The sequence below is a fragment of the Mus caroli genome, unplaced genomic scaffold (genome assembly GCF_978045245.1).
Source record: "Mus caroli unplaced genomic scaffold, Mus_caroli_1 scaffold_5, whole genome shotgun sequence".
Taxonomy (NCBI): domain Eukaryota; kingdom Metazoa; phylum Chordata; class Mammalia; order Rodentia; family Muridae; genus Mus; species Mus caroli.
The window spans coordinates 89,794,101-89,810,298 of NW_028227260.1; the positions used below are offsets into that span (position 1 = coordinate 89,794,101).

At 36.6% G+C, this 16,198-nt stretch overlaps 1 pseudogene; it reads right to left on the reverse strand.

Moving 5' to 3' along the window:
• Positions 1-302: 302 nt before the first annotated feature.
• Positions 303-3,889, reverse strand: LOC115030075 (uncharacterized protein C10orf143 homolog pseudogene; annotated as a pseudogene).
• Between the last annotated feature and the right edge of the window lie 12,309 nt (positions 3,890-16,198).

A 16,198-nucleotide genomic window follows, 5' to 3' on the forward strand; every position in this document is an offset into this window, starting at 1 on the left:
TACATGAGCCAGGAGGATCCAGAACCTCCAGGCAGTTTGGTACAGAATGTTCTGATTTCTAGATAATTTCCTGCCCAACAGAAGACATTACAAAAGTGGTTGTGATGAGCCATCCCACTCAGGATGTCCCTGGCCTTCTGCAGAGGACAGTTGGGATTACCTAAGAGGCAGGAAACCTCTGCAGGGAGGCATGGCTGTCATTTGAAATGGTGGGCACCCAGGCAAGCTGTAAGGGATGTGCACTGGCTATTGTGTGAGGATTCAAATTCAACTGGAATCTTCCTTCGTCCCATTTGTGTCGTCTAATGATTGTAGGTATGGTTAAAATGGCTAGATTCCCCCGCAATACACCCCGGGCAAGGATAGGCTGAACTCCTTCCACTGTTCTGCAGAACCATTGAGCTCAGCCTCTCCTGGCTACACTCTGGTTGTCATGCAGGCAGGCCTCGTGGCCTGGGCTCCTGGTCCTTTGTGCTCCAGGACAGCAGAGTACAGGTGGTTAGCATGTGCCTGCTGCACTCATGCTCACCTGGTTCTGACCTCCTGCTTGCCCGTCTTGCGTCCCCTGCTGCTGGCAGCTCCTCTGTCCTCTGCCTTATCCAGCGGCCTGGCGCCAGGATGTCCTTGTGGCTTCCTGTACCGCCTCTCAGGCCACTGGAAGAATATGTTTCTTTATTATATAGAAGAGTAAGGAAGCAAAAGCCTTATTCTCCACTCTTTAAAAAACAGATGAAGGTTTTGCTTTATGAGAATGTGAACCATAAATAACTACTCCAAATACCAGATAAGCCCTAGAGATAAAGCAGTAGGTTATGAAAATGTAGTTAGATAAAAACAAATGTGCATTAGGAGCTAAGTATATATTAAAGAAACCCACATTGAACATTTTCTGGGATATAATAATAAGTGCTTGGCACAGAGCAATTGTGACAAAAGTAGAGTGAATACTACTAATACTATATAACTAAAAGCATATTTTTATAATGGTCAGTGCAAACTCATCCCCTAAAGGCTATGTACAATACTGGTGAAAGAGGAGCAATAAACAAATACAGTAACAAAAAATGGAAACTCTGAAGGTGAAATTATGAATTACAAAAGCACATATTTCTCAAAAATGTTTTGGTGGAAACCAAAGGAATTTTTGCAATTGGCTTTAATCTAAATCAGGCTTTCTGCCAAACACATTTAAAACATGAACACAGGGCTTGTTTCCCTTCTTCTTCAGATTCAAAGTAAGTGGACTTCAGATATTAAAAAGTAGCATATTTTACTAATTAAAACAAATTACTGGCATTCTTCTGTTCAAACATAACATTTTGAAATTTTCACATAATGTAAATTTAATCATATTTAGCCCCTCCCTACCTCTTCTCAGTTCCAACCTTCATTTAATATAACCAGACAACTTTGTGACTTTCTTTTTTTTTTTTTTTTTTTTTTCCCGAGACAGGGTTTCTCTGTGTAGCCCTGGCTGTCCTGGAACTCACTCTGTAGACAAGGCTGGCCTTGAACTCAGAAATCTACCTGCCTCTGCCTCCGGAGTGCTGGACTTTGTGATTTTCTTTTGGAAAAAAAAAAAAAAAAACTCATCAAGTACAATGCATAGAACATAGAGAAGTTCATTTGGTACCTGGGAGTAGCTTTCACCCCTATGTATCCCTTTTCACTTCTGATTTTGTTTTTTGAATACTGTCTCTCTTTTAGTTAGTTTGGCTAAGGGCTAGTTAATCTTAGTTTCATTGATAATTTTTAATGTTTTTTTTTTCTAATTGATTGATTTGAGCTCTGATCTTGATTATTTCCTACTCTGTACTCCTACTTGGTATGCTTACTTCTTTTTCCCTAGAGTTTTCAATTGTAATTTTAAATTGCTAGTATGAGAAATTTCTAATTTCTTTCTTTCTTTCTTTCTTTTGTTTTTGTTTTTGTTTTTGTTTTTTTGTTTTTTTTTTGAGACAGGGTTTCTCTGTATAACCTTGACTGTCCTGGAACTCACTTTGTAGACCAGGCTGGCCTCGAACTCAGAAATCCTCCTGCCTCTGCCTCCTGAGTGCTGGGATTAAAGGTGTGTGCCACCACTGCCTAGCTTCTAATTTCTTTAATGCTATGAATTTTCCTCTTACCACTGCTTTCACTGTGCCCCATAATATTGGGTAGGTTGTGCCTTCATTTTCATGGAATTCTAGAAAGTCTTTGATTTCTTTCTTTATTTTTTCCTGACTCAGACAGCACTGAATAGAGAGACTGTTGTCAGTCTCCATGAGTGTATAGGCCTTGTGTTGTTTTTGCTGTTGTTGAAGTCCAGCTTTAATCCATGGTGGTCTGAGGAGATACAAAGAGTCATCTCAATTTTCTTATATAAGTTGAAGCTTGCTTTGTGATAAATTTTATGATCAACTTCAGAGAATGTTCCATGTGGTGCTGAGAAGAAAATATATTCTTATTAGTTTGGGTGAAATGTTCTGTAAATACCTTTTAGGCCCATTTGATTCATGTCAGTTAGTTTTATTATTTCTCTGTTTATTTCTTTTTCTGGATGATCTGTAGGTTGCTATATGTCGGGTATTGAAGTCTCCCACTACTAATGTGTGGGTTTCTTGGGTGTTTTAAGTTTAGCAATGTTTCTTTTACAAATATGGGTGCCCTCAACTTTGGGACATAAATGTTTAGAATTGAGATCTCATCTTGGTGGATTTTTCCTTTGATGAATATGAAATATCTCTCTCTCTCTCTCTCTCTCTCTCTCTCTCTCGCACACACACACACACACACACACACACACACACACACACACACACATACACACACACACACATAAAAGTTGAAAGTATTTTGTATCAGGTATTAGAATGAGTACTTCAGATTGCTTCTTGGGTCTGTTTGCTGGCAAAACATTTTTCTAGACCTTTACTCTGAGGTAAAGTTTATTTTTACTGTTGAGGTATGTTTCTTCTATGAAGCAAAATGATGGATCCTGGTTTTCCATCCATTCTGTGATCCATCCATTCTGTGACCCTGTGTCTTTTTATGTCTTTTTATCAATTGAGTCCATTGATGTTGAGAGATATTAATGATCAATGATTGCTAATTCCTGTTATTTTGATGTTGTTGTTGGTGGTGGTGGTGGTGGTGGTTGTGGTGTGTGGGTCTTTCCCTTGTTTTGTTTTTGCTGCTATACAGTTATTTATTTCCTGCATTTCCTTGGTTATAATTAACTGTTATGGATTGAAGTTTTCCTTCCAGTGTTTTTTTGTAGGGCTGGCTTTGTGAATAGATATTTAAATATGTGGGGATTTTAAAAATGTTTTGCTTTATCCATATATGCTGATTAAGAGTTTTGCTGAGTATAATAGTCTAGGTTGGCAACTAGGTTGTTTTAGAGGCTGCAAGACATCTGACCAGGACCTTCTATTGTTTAGAGTCTCTGTTTTATGTTACTTGGTGGTTTTCTCTTGCAGATTTTAATATCCTTTCTTTGTTCTGTAAATTTTATGTTCTAATTGTTCCATACTGGGAGGACTTTTTTTTCCTGGTCCAAATTAGTTGGCGTTGTGTAAGTTTCTTCTTATATGTTTATAGGGATCTTTTTCTTTAGGTTGGGGGAGTTTTCTTCTATCATTTCATTGAAAATTTTTTCTGATCCTTGTTGCTGGGACTCTTTACCTTCTTCTATTCCTATTATTCTTAGGTTAGGACTTTTTATAAAATCCCAGATTTACTGGATATTTTGGGTCAGCATTTTTGTTTTCAATTTAACATTTTCTTTGACTGATATATCAATTTCTTCTATTGTATCTTCTATCCCTGAGATTTTACCTTCCATCTCCTGTATTTTGTTGCCAATGCTTGTATTTGATGTTTCTGTTGTCTTCCCTAGGTTTTCCATCTCCAGGATTTCCTCAGTCTATGCTTTCTTTATTGCTTCTATTTCCATTTTCAGGTCTTGAACAGTTTTATTTATATACTTATCCTGTTTACTTATATTTTCCTGTATTTCATTAAGGGATTTATTTGTTTCCTCTTTAAATACTTCTACCTGTTTGATCGTATTTTCCTCTATTTCTTTAAGGGATTTATTCATCTCCTCTTTAAAAGCCTCTATCATCTTTATAATATTGGATTAAGGTAATTTTCTTATATGTTGCTTGTGTTAGTATATCCAGGCCTTGCAGTTGTAGGATAGCTGTGTTCTAATGGTATATTGCTCTGGCTTTTGTTGATTGCATTGTTATCCTTGGCCTTTAGCCATGTGGTTGTCCCTGGATGTTTTTGATGTACCAGTTACTGGGAGGGGTTCTAACCTCAGTCTTCCTGGTGTAACGGGCCTCTAGTGGGTAACCTTGAGCTGTACAATGGAACTCTGCAGGCATCACTTCCCCACAGTTGGGTGTGGTCTGGGGGAAAAGGAGGGTGGAAGATTGGGAGAGACAAAGGCAGACAAAAAAGTGGAGGAACAATGGAGATCCAAAGAAACAACAGACAGCTTCAGGCAGTTGGGTGTGCCCCTAAAGATTCTAAGGGCACAGAAATGGGTGCCAGGAGCCATCTAGGAAACCCTAAGGCTAGCAGTTGGTCTTCCTGGAGGGGACCCACAGTTTTGCATAGTCTATAATGGGTGAGCTCGATAGCAAAATTCTAAAGATACTTTATCTCAGGATTGCTTTTTGCAGCTGATATACCTTTCCTGTAATTATTAAATTAATATAAGAATCCGTAGTAAATAGTCTACCATATTTATCAGATATACTGCAGATCAACATAAAGATGAACTTTCATGAATTAATGTTTAGATGAATTAATGATTCTATGAATTTATGATTTATTATAGAATTTATGATTTAATCAAATAATTTTAGGAAAAATATTTTTAGACATGGTCTTAGTTGCTTTGCTAAAAAGATATAATAAACTTAGAATCTAGAATAGAAAGAATGTGCTCACTCCTTATATAGTAACTAAAGACTACATAATAAGAAATACAATAAGTTTTTAAAAAGAGAAATAGATTTGGGACAAATTTGTGTTCAAGGTAGAACATTTCAGTCCAAGGATATATCTGTAAGTGTGCATAATGACAAGGCAAGGCCATGTAAAAACTGTTCTTTTATAAAAACTTATAACTAGAATACAGAATAAAAAACAACTTTGAACTTAATATCAACATCCATATTTAATTCCAATTTTATGTAACATTTTATCTATGCGGTAATTTTCTAAAGAACTTTCTTTCTAAGAATGTATAAAAAAGCAAGAGAAAAGAAAAAAAATTGTTGGTTGGTGGGTGGATTGGTTGGTTGGTTGAATGGTTTGGCTTGCTGTTGTAGGAGGTGGACCTAAGGCCTACATGAACCTGGTATTCCTGGAAGGCAGGCTGGGGCTGAAAGAGAAACTAGACTGAGAGAAAAGAATTATGAGGCCATGACAAATTTTTCTCTGATCAAGGCCCGCGAGTTTACTTTACTAAGAGACTGTTTTTAAAAGGGGGAAGGCCCATTCCCCCCCCCCCCCCCGCCCCTCTCCACCAGTCCATCCTTGGTGTCGCCATGCTGTCAGCACTTGGTCAGGCTGTTGCTTATTCAGGAATGTCTCAGGAAGACAGCTTCAGCCTCTTGGCAGGTAGCAAAATCTCAGGGCAGTTGACACTTCAAAAGAAACCAGCCAAGTAGGAAAGCTGCACCGCAGGTGGCCCCTCCTCAGTGGTGAAAAGGTCTGTACCAGCCTGCTTCAGGCTGGGGGAGGCTACAGCTTGCAGAGCTCTGCCCTGTCCATCCAAGTATATATGTTTGTTTTGTCTGTTCATGAGTAGGTATATATATGTATATGTATGTAAGCATGCATGAATGCTTGTGGAGTGTACGAAACAGGTGGTTGGACCCAACAAAAATGTACACTTGTTAATATGTATATGAAAATGTGTATATGAATGTATGTGTGTCTGGGCATATTTGCCTGTATAAAGCATCTTAATTCGTTTCCTTTATTTTCTCTCTTGTTCACAGAGTTAGCCAACTTAGCCAGAGAGGCTTGTGGCTGACTCATCAGAGAAATGAGCACTAGCAATAAATCCTTTTACTTAATTCCTGCTGCTAAGCAGCATGTTTTAATATCCAGATATTATCCCTTATTAAAGCATAAGTAATAAAGATTTCATAAAGAGTTAAGTTTTCAAAGAAAATAATTACGCATAGAACAATAAGAAAGATTTAAGTTTCCCTAGCACTTATTTAAGCATAAAGAGTCAAATAAAGCACAGAAAGTTATAAAGTTGTAAAGCACAAAGTTAAAGAGAAAAAGAAGGCAACAGGTTTCAACCATAGAATAAGCAAGAAAGATTTTCGGATTTCTTAAAAGTTATCAACAAGCATTCAGTATAGTTAGAGAGTTAGACAGTCAAAGACCATTAGTCTTTAAAGCTATGTCCAATCTATGTCCAGCTTCAGCCCACTCCTGGGTAGACTGGCTCATGGTGAATGGGTGCAGAGAAGTAGTCTAATCTATATATTTCTAGATAAGAAGATTTAATGAAGGTGTTCAGAGAGGTCGGTATCAGTAATGTTACTAGCTAAACTTGACTATAGTATCATTCATTCTGTGTCTGTATTGTTATAGTCTCAATACTTGTAAACTGTAATTTAAAATTGAAATAACATTTTTCAATTTTCCCTCTGAATTTGTAGGACCTATGGCTTGGTAAGACATTCACATGTTAATTCTATGCCTTATCACCATAAATACTGCATTGATGTAATGCATTCCTAAATAATGTTAACTTATTTGATATCTGTTAATCTTGCTTAATATATAGAACACATATCCAAGATGTATATATGTTTTCTTTGATTGTTCTGATACACTTTTACTGATTCAACTATAGCTAAGTTGTAGAGGGCTTCCCTAGTATCCACAAGGACCTGAGCTCCATCCCCAGAATCTACCTAACTAAACTCTCTCTCCCCACTCCCTCCCTCTCTATCTTTCTGACACACACTCCAGCATGTGCATGCACACACACAAATATGTATGAAGGAAGTGGGGGAGGGTGCTTGTAATCTTAAGGATTTTAAAGTGCAAAATTCAGTAGATTTTTAGTACATGAAAACTGCTGTTGACCATCATCACCTCTGAACATAAGAATATTTTTATTACACTCAAATAACAAACCAGACTAATTTGACATTTATTTCTCATTATCCCCTTAGCTTCTCACAAGTATTTCATATAAATAGAATCATAGTTATATGTCCCTTTGTGTTATAAATTATGTACTCCTAATTTTAAGGTTGTCTAATGCTAAAAGATGCATGAACAATGCATTTTTGTTATACTTTAAAAATATTCCACATATATAAATATATCAAACTTTGGGTATTAATGGTTTAAGTCATTTGCATTTCTGCTTACTACTGGAAACACTAAGAACTTACAATTTGAACCTGGGAGGTAAGAGACTCTCAGGAATCAAAGGGAGGGACCTTTGATGAAATACCCAACAGTAGGGAGAGGGAACTTACAGAGCCCACCTCCAGCAGGAAGACAGAGCATTAAGTGAGGGATGGGGTTGGCATCCCATAGTCACATCTCTGACCCATAATTGTTCCTGTCTGAAATAATTACAGGGATGGAAATGGAGAGGTGCCTGAAAAAAAGAAGGTCCACATACAGTAGAGGACTGCTGGGTCTGTGGTCATTCAGAGATGATGTACCTAACTCTCAAGAGACTGAAGGCCTCAGGGAGTTTAGAGGTCAGGTGGGGTGGGGGGTGGGGCACCCACGTGGAGACAGGGGGTTGGAAGTGGTGAGGGATGTGGAGCAGTTGAAGGGTGGAATGGGGGGTGGGGGGTTGGGGTGGGGAATGGAATATGGAGTGTAAAAAATAATTTATAAAATAAAAAATATTTTTTGTTTGTTTCTTTGGTTTTGTTTTTAAAGAAAATCATGGTTCCATATATATTTTATGGTTATCTGTGTGTTTCTACTTGATTAAATTAAATAGGACAGTTCTGAAGTGTAAATTTCTCGGGTTTTTTTTCATACTCAGTTGTGACATGTGATGCAGAAGCTGTTTTATGAGAGGATGTTTTGCTGAGGCAGACACTTTAGAAGACAGGTGATGTTTAGAAGGATTATAACTATAACCCCACAGACAGTAAGAAGATGCTCTTGCATTGGTTCACTTTGCAATGCTTTGCTGGTCTTTGCTGTTCTTCGGTTGTCATGAATTCATGGATAGAAGAGTGTCAAATAACTTCTTGCGGCATTCCAGCTGTTTCTTGCCTCTTCCATGGACTTATGACAATTCAGAGCCTCACAGTTTCTTCTCAATTGAGCTGTTGCTACTGATTCATTTTTGGATTTGTTGATTGGATATAACTGTCCCTAATGATTTGTGTTTGGAATCACACCCAAAGAACTACTTTTAAACAGGTGCACATCTCCCTGTCCTGTGAACCATCTTTCTCCCCTACCTTTGGTCAGTGGGCTAAAAGTGTAGTTGAAGCATTTAAGAACCTTTATTAAAGTAGGTTTTGAAAAAATCTATGCCAACAGAATTCAAATTCTTATATTGATTGTATTGAGTCTGTGGGTCTATTTTGGAATCTATTACAACATTAAGTCTTCAAACTGTGTTTCACTGGTAGATTTGGTTAGGCTCAAGATATTTTATGTCTTCTTATGAAGGATTTTGTTTTATTTTGTTTTGTGTTATTAAGAAAGTCTCAGAGGTAACTCCAGCTATTATCTAATATATAATTCTCTAGCCTCAGCCTTCTAATTTCTGAGACTGACAGGCATGTACAACCATACCTAACAGTAATATTCATTCCCCTGTGGTATCTTTGTCAAATTGTGGGATCAGAATAATAATAGTTTCATAGAGTTAGTTAATATTAATTATACAGATTAATTGTTATGATATCTTCATGAAAGCATGTAATTGACTTAAGAGAGTTAATGAAAATTCTTTATATTTTTGATAAAATTTATACAATTTTATATATGTTTTAAATAACATTAGTATCATTTACTAATATAGTAGAAGGGGCAGAAATTCATAATCCTAAAAGGAGTACATGAAGAATCTAAAACCTGACTAGAAAAAAAAATTTTTTTTGTTTAGTTTTTCCAGACAGGGTTTCTCTGTGTAGCCCTGGCTGTCCTGGAACTCACTCTGTAGACCAGGCTGGCCTCGAACTCAGAAATCCTCCTGCCTCTGCCTCCCGAGTGCTGGGATTAAAGGCGTGCACCACCACACCCGGCCTGACTAGAAAATTTTATTGTCACCTAAACTTAATGATTTGCCCTATACTCATGCCATTATTTCCTTGACCTTAAAATATCTCATCTATTCTTCAACAAGGAGTAAAGGAGAAAGAGCAAATATTTAAAGTTCTTCCACCTTTTTCCGAACTTTGTAAATATTCATACTATACATAATATCATTTCTCTGATTTTACTTTTTAAATTGCAAACAGCATACAATATATTATTATAATGAATTTCATCTCCCCCAATGCTGTTCAAATCCTCTCCAATCCCTACATATACAATTCCACACCTTTATTTTCTCTCGTAAGAAGCAAAAATAAAAACAACACACCATACAAACTGAAAAAACAGAAACCAAAATATACAAGCAAAAGACAATTGAGAAAAAAAAATGTCCAAACAAGGCAACATGATACAAAAAGTCTACAAAATACTCTTCAGTTCTTTTTGTGTTAGCTAACTCCCCCTTTGCAGGAGAACTCCCCTGAAGGGTGGCTAGTATGCCTAGTAAGATTCATTTGAAAATAACCTGAGGTTTTTTTTTCAAGCATGTATCAATTACAGATAGCTTCTTGATTAGAGGATGGAGCCCATGTCCATTTTCTTCCCTCAGTACTAGGACTCCATTTGGCTTAAACCTCTGTAGGTCTATATGTCCTACCACACTCTATGTGAATTCTTATGTATATTTTTCTTGTAGTGTCTGGAAAAATAAATAAATAAATAAATTACAAAATGTCCACTGCTATGGTTGCTAAGAACCTGAGCCTGCAGAGCTCATAGGCCTAGGTGAAACCCATATATATTCGTTCTGTCAAAGAAACATTGCAATAGAGTGACTTCTATATGCTATACCCATAGACCAGTGCCTCCTTCATCCATCATCAGAGATACTTCATATTATAATATATGGGAACTAATACAGAGAACTCCAACCATACAATGTGCAAAGAAGCTTTGGAGCATTCAACTTTAAATAGGATGGCACCATGAAAGCCATAGGGAACAGGGAGTTGTGTTGAAGATGAGATAGAAGTAGTTCACATTGTTTTTACTATTTTCACATATTTCATTATTTTAGTTTGTGTTTGTGTGTGAGTTAAAGGATGTCTGCACTTTAACTATTCTGTGTCATTGAGAATAAAGTTGAGTATGAAACTATTTTGTCATGTTTACAGCTCATTTTGTTAATTAAGAATACTTAGATATTTCATGATGTTTCACATGTGTTTGAAAATAAGCAGGTTAGGGAGAAGATGTGCAATTATAGACTATTATGATGCTAAGTAAAAGTAAACTGTCTTATTTGTTTAATTCATGAATCTAGATGTTTCTATGAAAAATATACTCTTTTTAAAACAGAGTAAATTAAAGATGATTCATTCTTATATAACCTAGACTAATCCTCAAGTGAAATGTATCTGTGTACATATAAATGGTAATACCTAAGCATATTCTTATTTGACAGAAACTTATACATACTTAGATTTGGGCATAGTAAATAATGATATAAATTTAGAAGTAACTAAATTATTGAAAAGAGATGCTAATAGATTGATGGAAGATGAAAGGCATGGTTAAAAAAACCAAAAAAGTACACACTATTTTTCAGAAGGTATTAAAAGCAGCTCATGCAGCTTTTCATTATTTTATACTAGCCCAGAAATCCTACACCTCCTAAAATCTGTAGTATGTGAGATATAGGAATACTAAGGCTAAAAATGTACAGTGGAAAATGGCAACATCATGAAGATAGGCAAAAGTGCGGGACAATCAACCAAAACAAAGTATGAATAAAAATGCTGTAATAAAACAAAAATTAAATAAACAATTAATTAAAATTCTAAGGAAGAAGAAATAAAAGGGGAAATATGACTCTTAGTTCTTATTTTGTATCAGTTAAAATATTAGCTGTCATAATTTTAAAATAATTTTTACATGTATTTATTTATTGTTTGTGTTTTTGCTTGTGTGTTTTGTATATACGTGCATATATACCCACACATATATCACATCATACACATGGAGATTATAAATCAATATTCAGGAGCCAGTTGTCTCCTTCTACTATGTGGTCATAAGATTTTGCAGTAAAGCGTCTTTACCTTCTGCACAATTTCAGTGGCTGTCAGGTTGTAATAATTTTTAAATTTATACTATTAATTTGATTGCAGTGTATATTAGAGAATTGCCTAAATTATTTTTAAAAATCCGCCAGTTTTTCTTTTTCATCTTCTTTTTACCTGTAGTTTAATTATAGAAAGTATACGCATTTTTGTGTTTTCATACACACATGTACATATAACATCCAAAAATCTATATTTAAATCCTAATATCTTTTAAAAATAAAATTTGTTGTACATGCAGACCAACAGTTAGTCCAGCACCATTTGAGGAAAATGAAGTGACCATAGGAATAGGGGTTTATTTTGGGGTCTTCAATTCTATTCCATTGATTGACCTGTCTGTCTCTGTATCAATACCATGCGGTTTTTTATCAGTATTGCTCTGTAGTACAGCTTGAGGTCAGGGATGGTGATTCCCCAACCAGTTCAGTTATTGTTGAGAATTGTTTTCATTATCCTTGGTTTTGTTGTTGTTGTTCTTTCATATGAAGTTGAGCATTGCTCTTTCTATAATCTGTGAAGAATTGAGTTGGAATTTTGATGGGGATTGCATTGAATCTGCAGATTGCTTTTTTGGTAAGATGGCCATTTTTGCTATGTTAACCCTACCGATTCATGAGCACGGGGCATCTTTCCATCTTCTGAGGTCTTCTTTAATTTCTTGGGACTTGAGGTTCTTGTCATAGAAAATTTTCACTTGCTTGGTTATAGTCACACCAAACCAAAACGTTCAGAATACCTATGATACAACTCACAGAGCATATGAAGTTTAACTAGAAGGAAGGCCCAAGTATGGCTATTTCAGTCCTGCTTAGAAGGGAGGAGCAAACTAATCCCCAGAGGCAAAGGAAGGAAGAGATCTGTGTGGGAAAGGGGAGGGGAAGGGGGAAAGTGGGGCAGGATCAGATATTAGGGGTGACTGAAGATAAGCCCAGAGGGCTAGTCGAATGAATAGAAAAATGTAGCAGTGAGGGGTGGGAGATGGGGGGAACCTTTAGAAAATCCCAGATACCAGGTATCTTAGTCAGGTTTTCTATTCCTGTACAATATCATGACCAAGAAGCAAGTTGGGGAGGAAAGGGTTTATTCAGCTTACACTTCCATACTGCTGTTCATCACCAAAGGAAGTCAGGACTGGAACTCAAGCAGGTCAGGAAGCAGGAGCTGATGCAGAGGCCATTGAGGGATGTTCTTTACTGGCTTGTTTCCCCTGGCTTGCTCAGCCTGCTCTCTTATAGAACCAAGACTACCAACCCAGAGATGGCACACCCACAAGGGGACCTCCCTTCTTGATCACTAATTGAGAAAATGCCTTACAGCTGGATCTCATGGAGGCATTTCCCCAGCTGAAGCTCCTTTCTCAGTGATAATTCTAGCCTGTGTCAAGATATCACATAAAACCAGCCAGTACACCAGAGATGTGAGAGGCTCCCAGGATCCAATGGGACTGACCTTAGCTGAAATTTCCAACAGTGGAGAGATGGAAACTAAGGAGTTGAGAAATGGGGCCACCCACCTACCTTCAAAATTCTTGACCCAGAATTGTTCCTATCTAAAGGAAATGCAGGGACAAAAATGGAGCAGAGACTAAATGAAGTACCATCTAGATATCAGTCAACATGGGATCCATCTCATGCACAAGAACCAAACACCCTCCCCGAGGACACTATTACTGATGCCATGTTTGCAGTAGGTGCCTAGCATGGCTGTCCTCTGAGGAATTCTACCAGCAGCTGACTGAGACAGATGCAGATACTTACAGCCAACCATTGGACTGAGGCTGAGGACCCCTATGGAAGTGTTAAGGGAAGGACTGAAGAAGCTGAAGGGGATTGCAACCCTACAGGAAGAATAACAGTGTCAACTGACCCAGACATCTCAGAGGCTAAGCTGCCAACCAAAGAGCATGCATGGGCTGGTCTTTGGTCCCTGCTATGTAAGCAGCAGAGGACTGCCCTGTCTGGCCTCGGTGGGAAAGGATGAGCTTACTCCTATAGAAAATTGATGCCCCAGAAAAGGGGGATGCTAATGGGGTGAGAAGGAAGTAGGTGGGTGTGTGAGGGAGCACCCTCTCAGAAGCAAAGGGGAGGGGTGAAGAACTCATTGAGGGGGACCAAGAACGGGGAGCAACATTTGGAATATAAGTAAATAAAGTAATTATTAAACAATACAATAAAGTTTCTACTATATTACAATTCATTCACCATAGCTGTGATGGTTTATATATGTTTGGTCCAAGAAGTGGCACTATTAAGAGGTGTGACCTTCTTGGAGTAGATGTGGTGTTACTGTGGGCATGGGCCTTAAGACCCTCATTGTAGCTGCCTGGAAGCCAGTCTTCTTATAGAGGCTTTCAGATGAAGACATAAAATGCTCAGCTCCTCCTGCCATGCTCCTGCCTTGATGGTAATGGACTGAAACTCTGAATCTGTAAGCCAGCCTGAATTAAATGTTCTACTTATAAGAGTTCCCTTGGTCATGGTGTCTGCTCACAACAGTATAACACTAAGACTATAGCCAAGAATTTGATAATTATACAGCATCTAATTTGCAGTCTATATCCAAGATTCTCAATGTTGTTTTAAAATTTTATTCCATTGATATTAGTCTCATTTAAACCAGATCATTTCTCAACCCTTCTTTGCTATTTCATTATAGTCACAGTTTTGAAAAATCAAAGCTAGTCTCTTAACTGCTTTGATTGCTCTACTATGACTAGATGAAGTTTACACTTTTCTGCAATAGAACTTCATCCATCCTATGGCATAGTTTTCATTGCAACTTACCAGGAGACCTAGCACTGCACCATTATGGTGTTAGGAGTTTGATCATTTTGTTATGTGATTGTCACCATATGCTTTGATGTTTAAGCTACTTTTCCTTGATGATAATAAGTACTTCAGAACAACTTTCACTCACTGTGAGTCTCATTTTGCTTATCATCTCCACCATATGTTCTTGCAAATAAAATACACATACTCTGTGTGGAGGTTAGTTGAAAGCCTTTGGAAGTGCCCCTCAAAGCATCTAGGTAATTTAGTCTTAGAGACAAGAACTGCTGAAGATGTCCCCAAAGTGAAAAATCACAATACAGGACAGCAACATCAAGAGAAGTAAAAATATCAAATGTTTTGAAGCATATGTTGATGTGAAGGTATAAGTTTACATAAGAAGTATAAGCAAGAATCAGTACAATCTCATTTAAGTCAAATAGCAATTTTACGCCTTTCACATAGTATGATATTAGCTGATAGAAACCCTTGTTCATTCTTTCAAGGCCTTGCCTAGGAGTACCAATCTGTCCTTTATAGTTACAAAAGATTATATTTAATGTGTAATTTATTTACTTCTATCCAAACTAATAATTTTTGTGCTAACTAATGTTTTTACTATGATACAGGTATATTATATAAAATATTCATATCCAAATATATTACATTATCCTGTTACTGATTCAAATTTCATAGGATCTTAATTACTAGTTCATTCAACCAAACCATTAGACTAACTTCTGCTAAGAATTTAATGATAAAAATATTCTCTTCTGATATATACAAATATACAAAAAATGTCATGGGTTCTCATCTTGGATGATCAACTATCATAATTCTAAGAACATATTTTTTGTAGTGTCTACATTTTACATACCCAAAATTCAAAATTTCTTGTTAATATAATGCCTTAAGGACCTCCAAGACTTAGGCTATTTTGTTGTTGCTGTTGCTGCTGCTGTTGTTATTTTCATACATGATGTAACATGAATCAAAGTATGATAACTCAAATATATTTCAAACTCATATAATATATGGTTTCTGAATGGAATTTGAAAAACTATATGAATCAGCTAGTAATTGGTAAAACATCTGATTTACTTGTTTTGCTTGTACCTGTAGAAGATACCAACTTTAGTCAATTCTAATATTTATATAATTTTAACCTAATGTATACAGAAGTATAAATATTTTCTTACAGATGAATGCATCAGAAAATATGTGGTCTATACATGAGCCAAGGCTCTCACATGAACACCCCTTTACTCATCAATCTTTTGCCCCATGACTATATATGTTTTTGTTTTGTTTTGTTTTGTTCTTGTTTTCTTCATATTTAAGGGTAGCTCATCTTTGTTGAATATCATATCTCATTTTACTGGCTGGAATTAGCTACCAAGTATTTGAAAGAACAAATGTATTTCTGATTAGTCAAACTCAATTTAAGTTTTTATATTATGAAGTATAAAATGAAGGATCTCCCAAACTCATGGATTGGTAGGATTAACATAGTAAAAATGGTCATCTTACAAAAACAATCTATAGATTCAATGCAGTTCCTATCAAAATTCCAACACAGTACTTTACAGATCTTGAAAGAACAAAGAACCCAGGATAGTTAAACAATCATGTATAAAAAAGGGAGTTCTGGAGTTATCGCCATCCTTGATTTCAAGCAGTACTACAGGGCAATAGTAATTAAAAAAAAAAAAAAAACAGAGGTAAATCCATGTGGATACATGATTTCTGACAAGTCAAAACTATAAAACGGAGAAAAGAAAGCATATTCAACAAATGGTGCTAGCCTAACTGGATGTCTGCGTGTAGAAGAATGCAAATGGATCTGTCACCCTGCACAATAGTTATGTCAAAATGGAACAAGACCTCAACATAAAACTGGATACACTAAATCTGATAGAAGAGAAAGGGTGAAATTACCTTGAACACATTGGTACAGGAGATAACTTCCTGAACAGAACACCAAACAGCTCAGGCACTATGATCACCAATTAATAAATGGTACCTCATGAA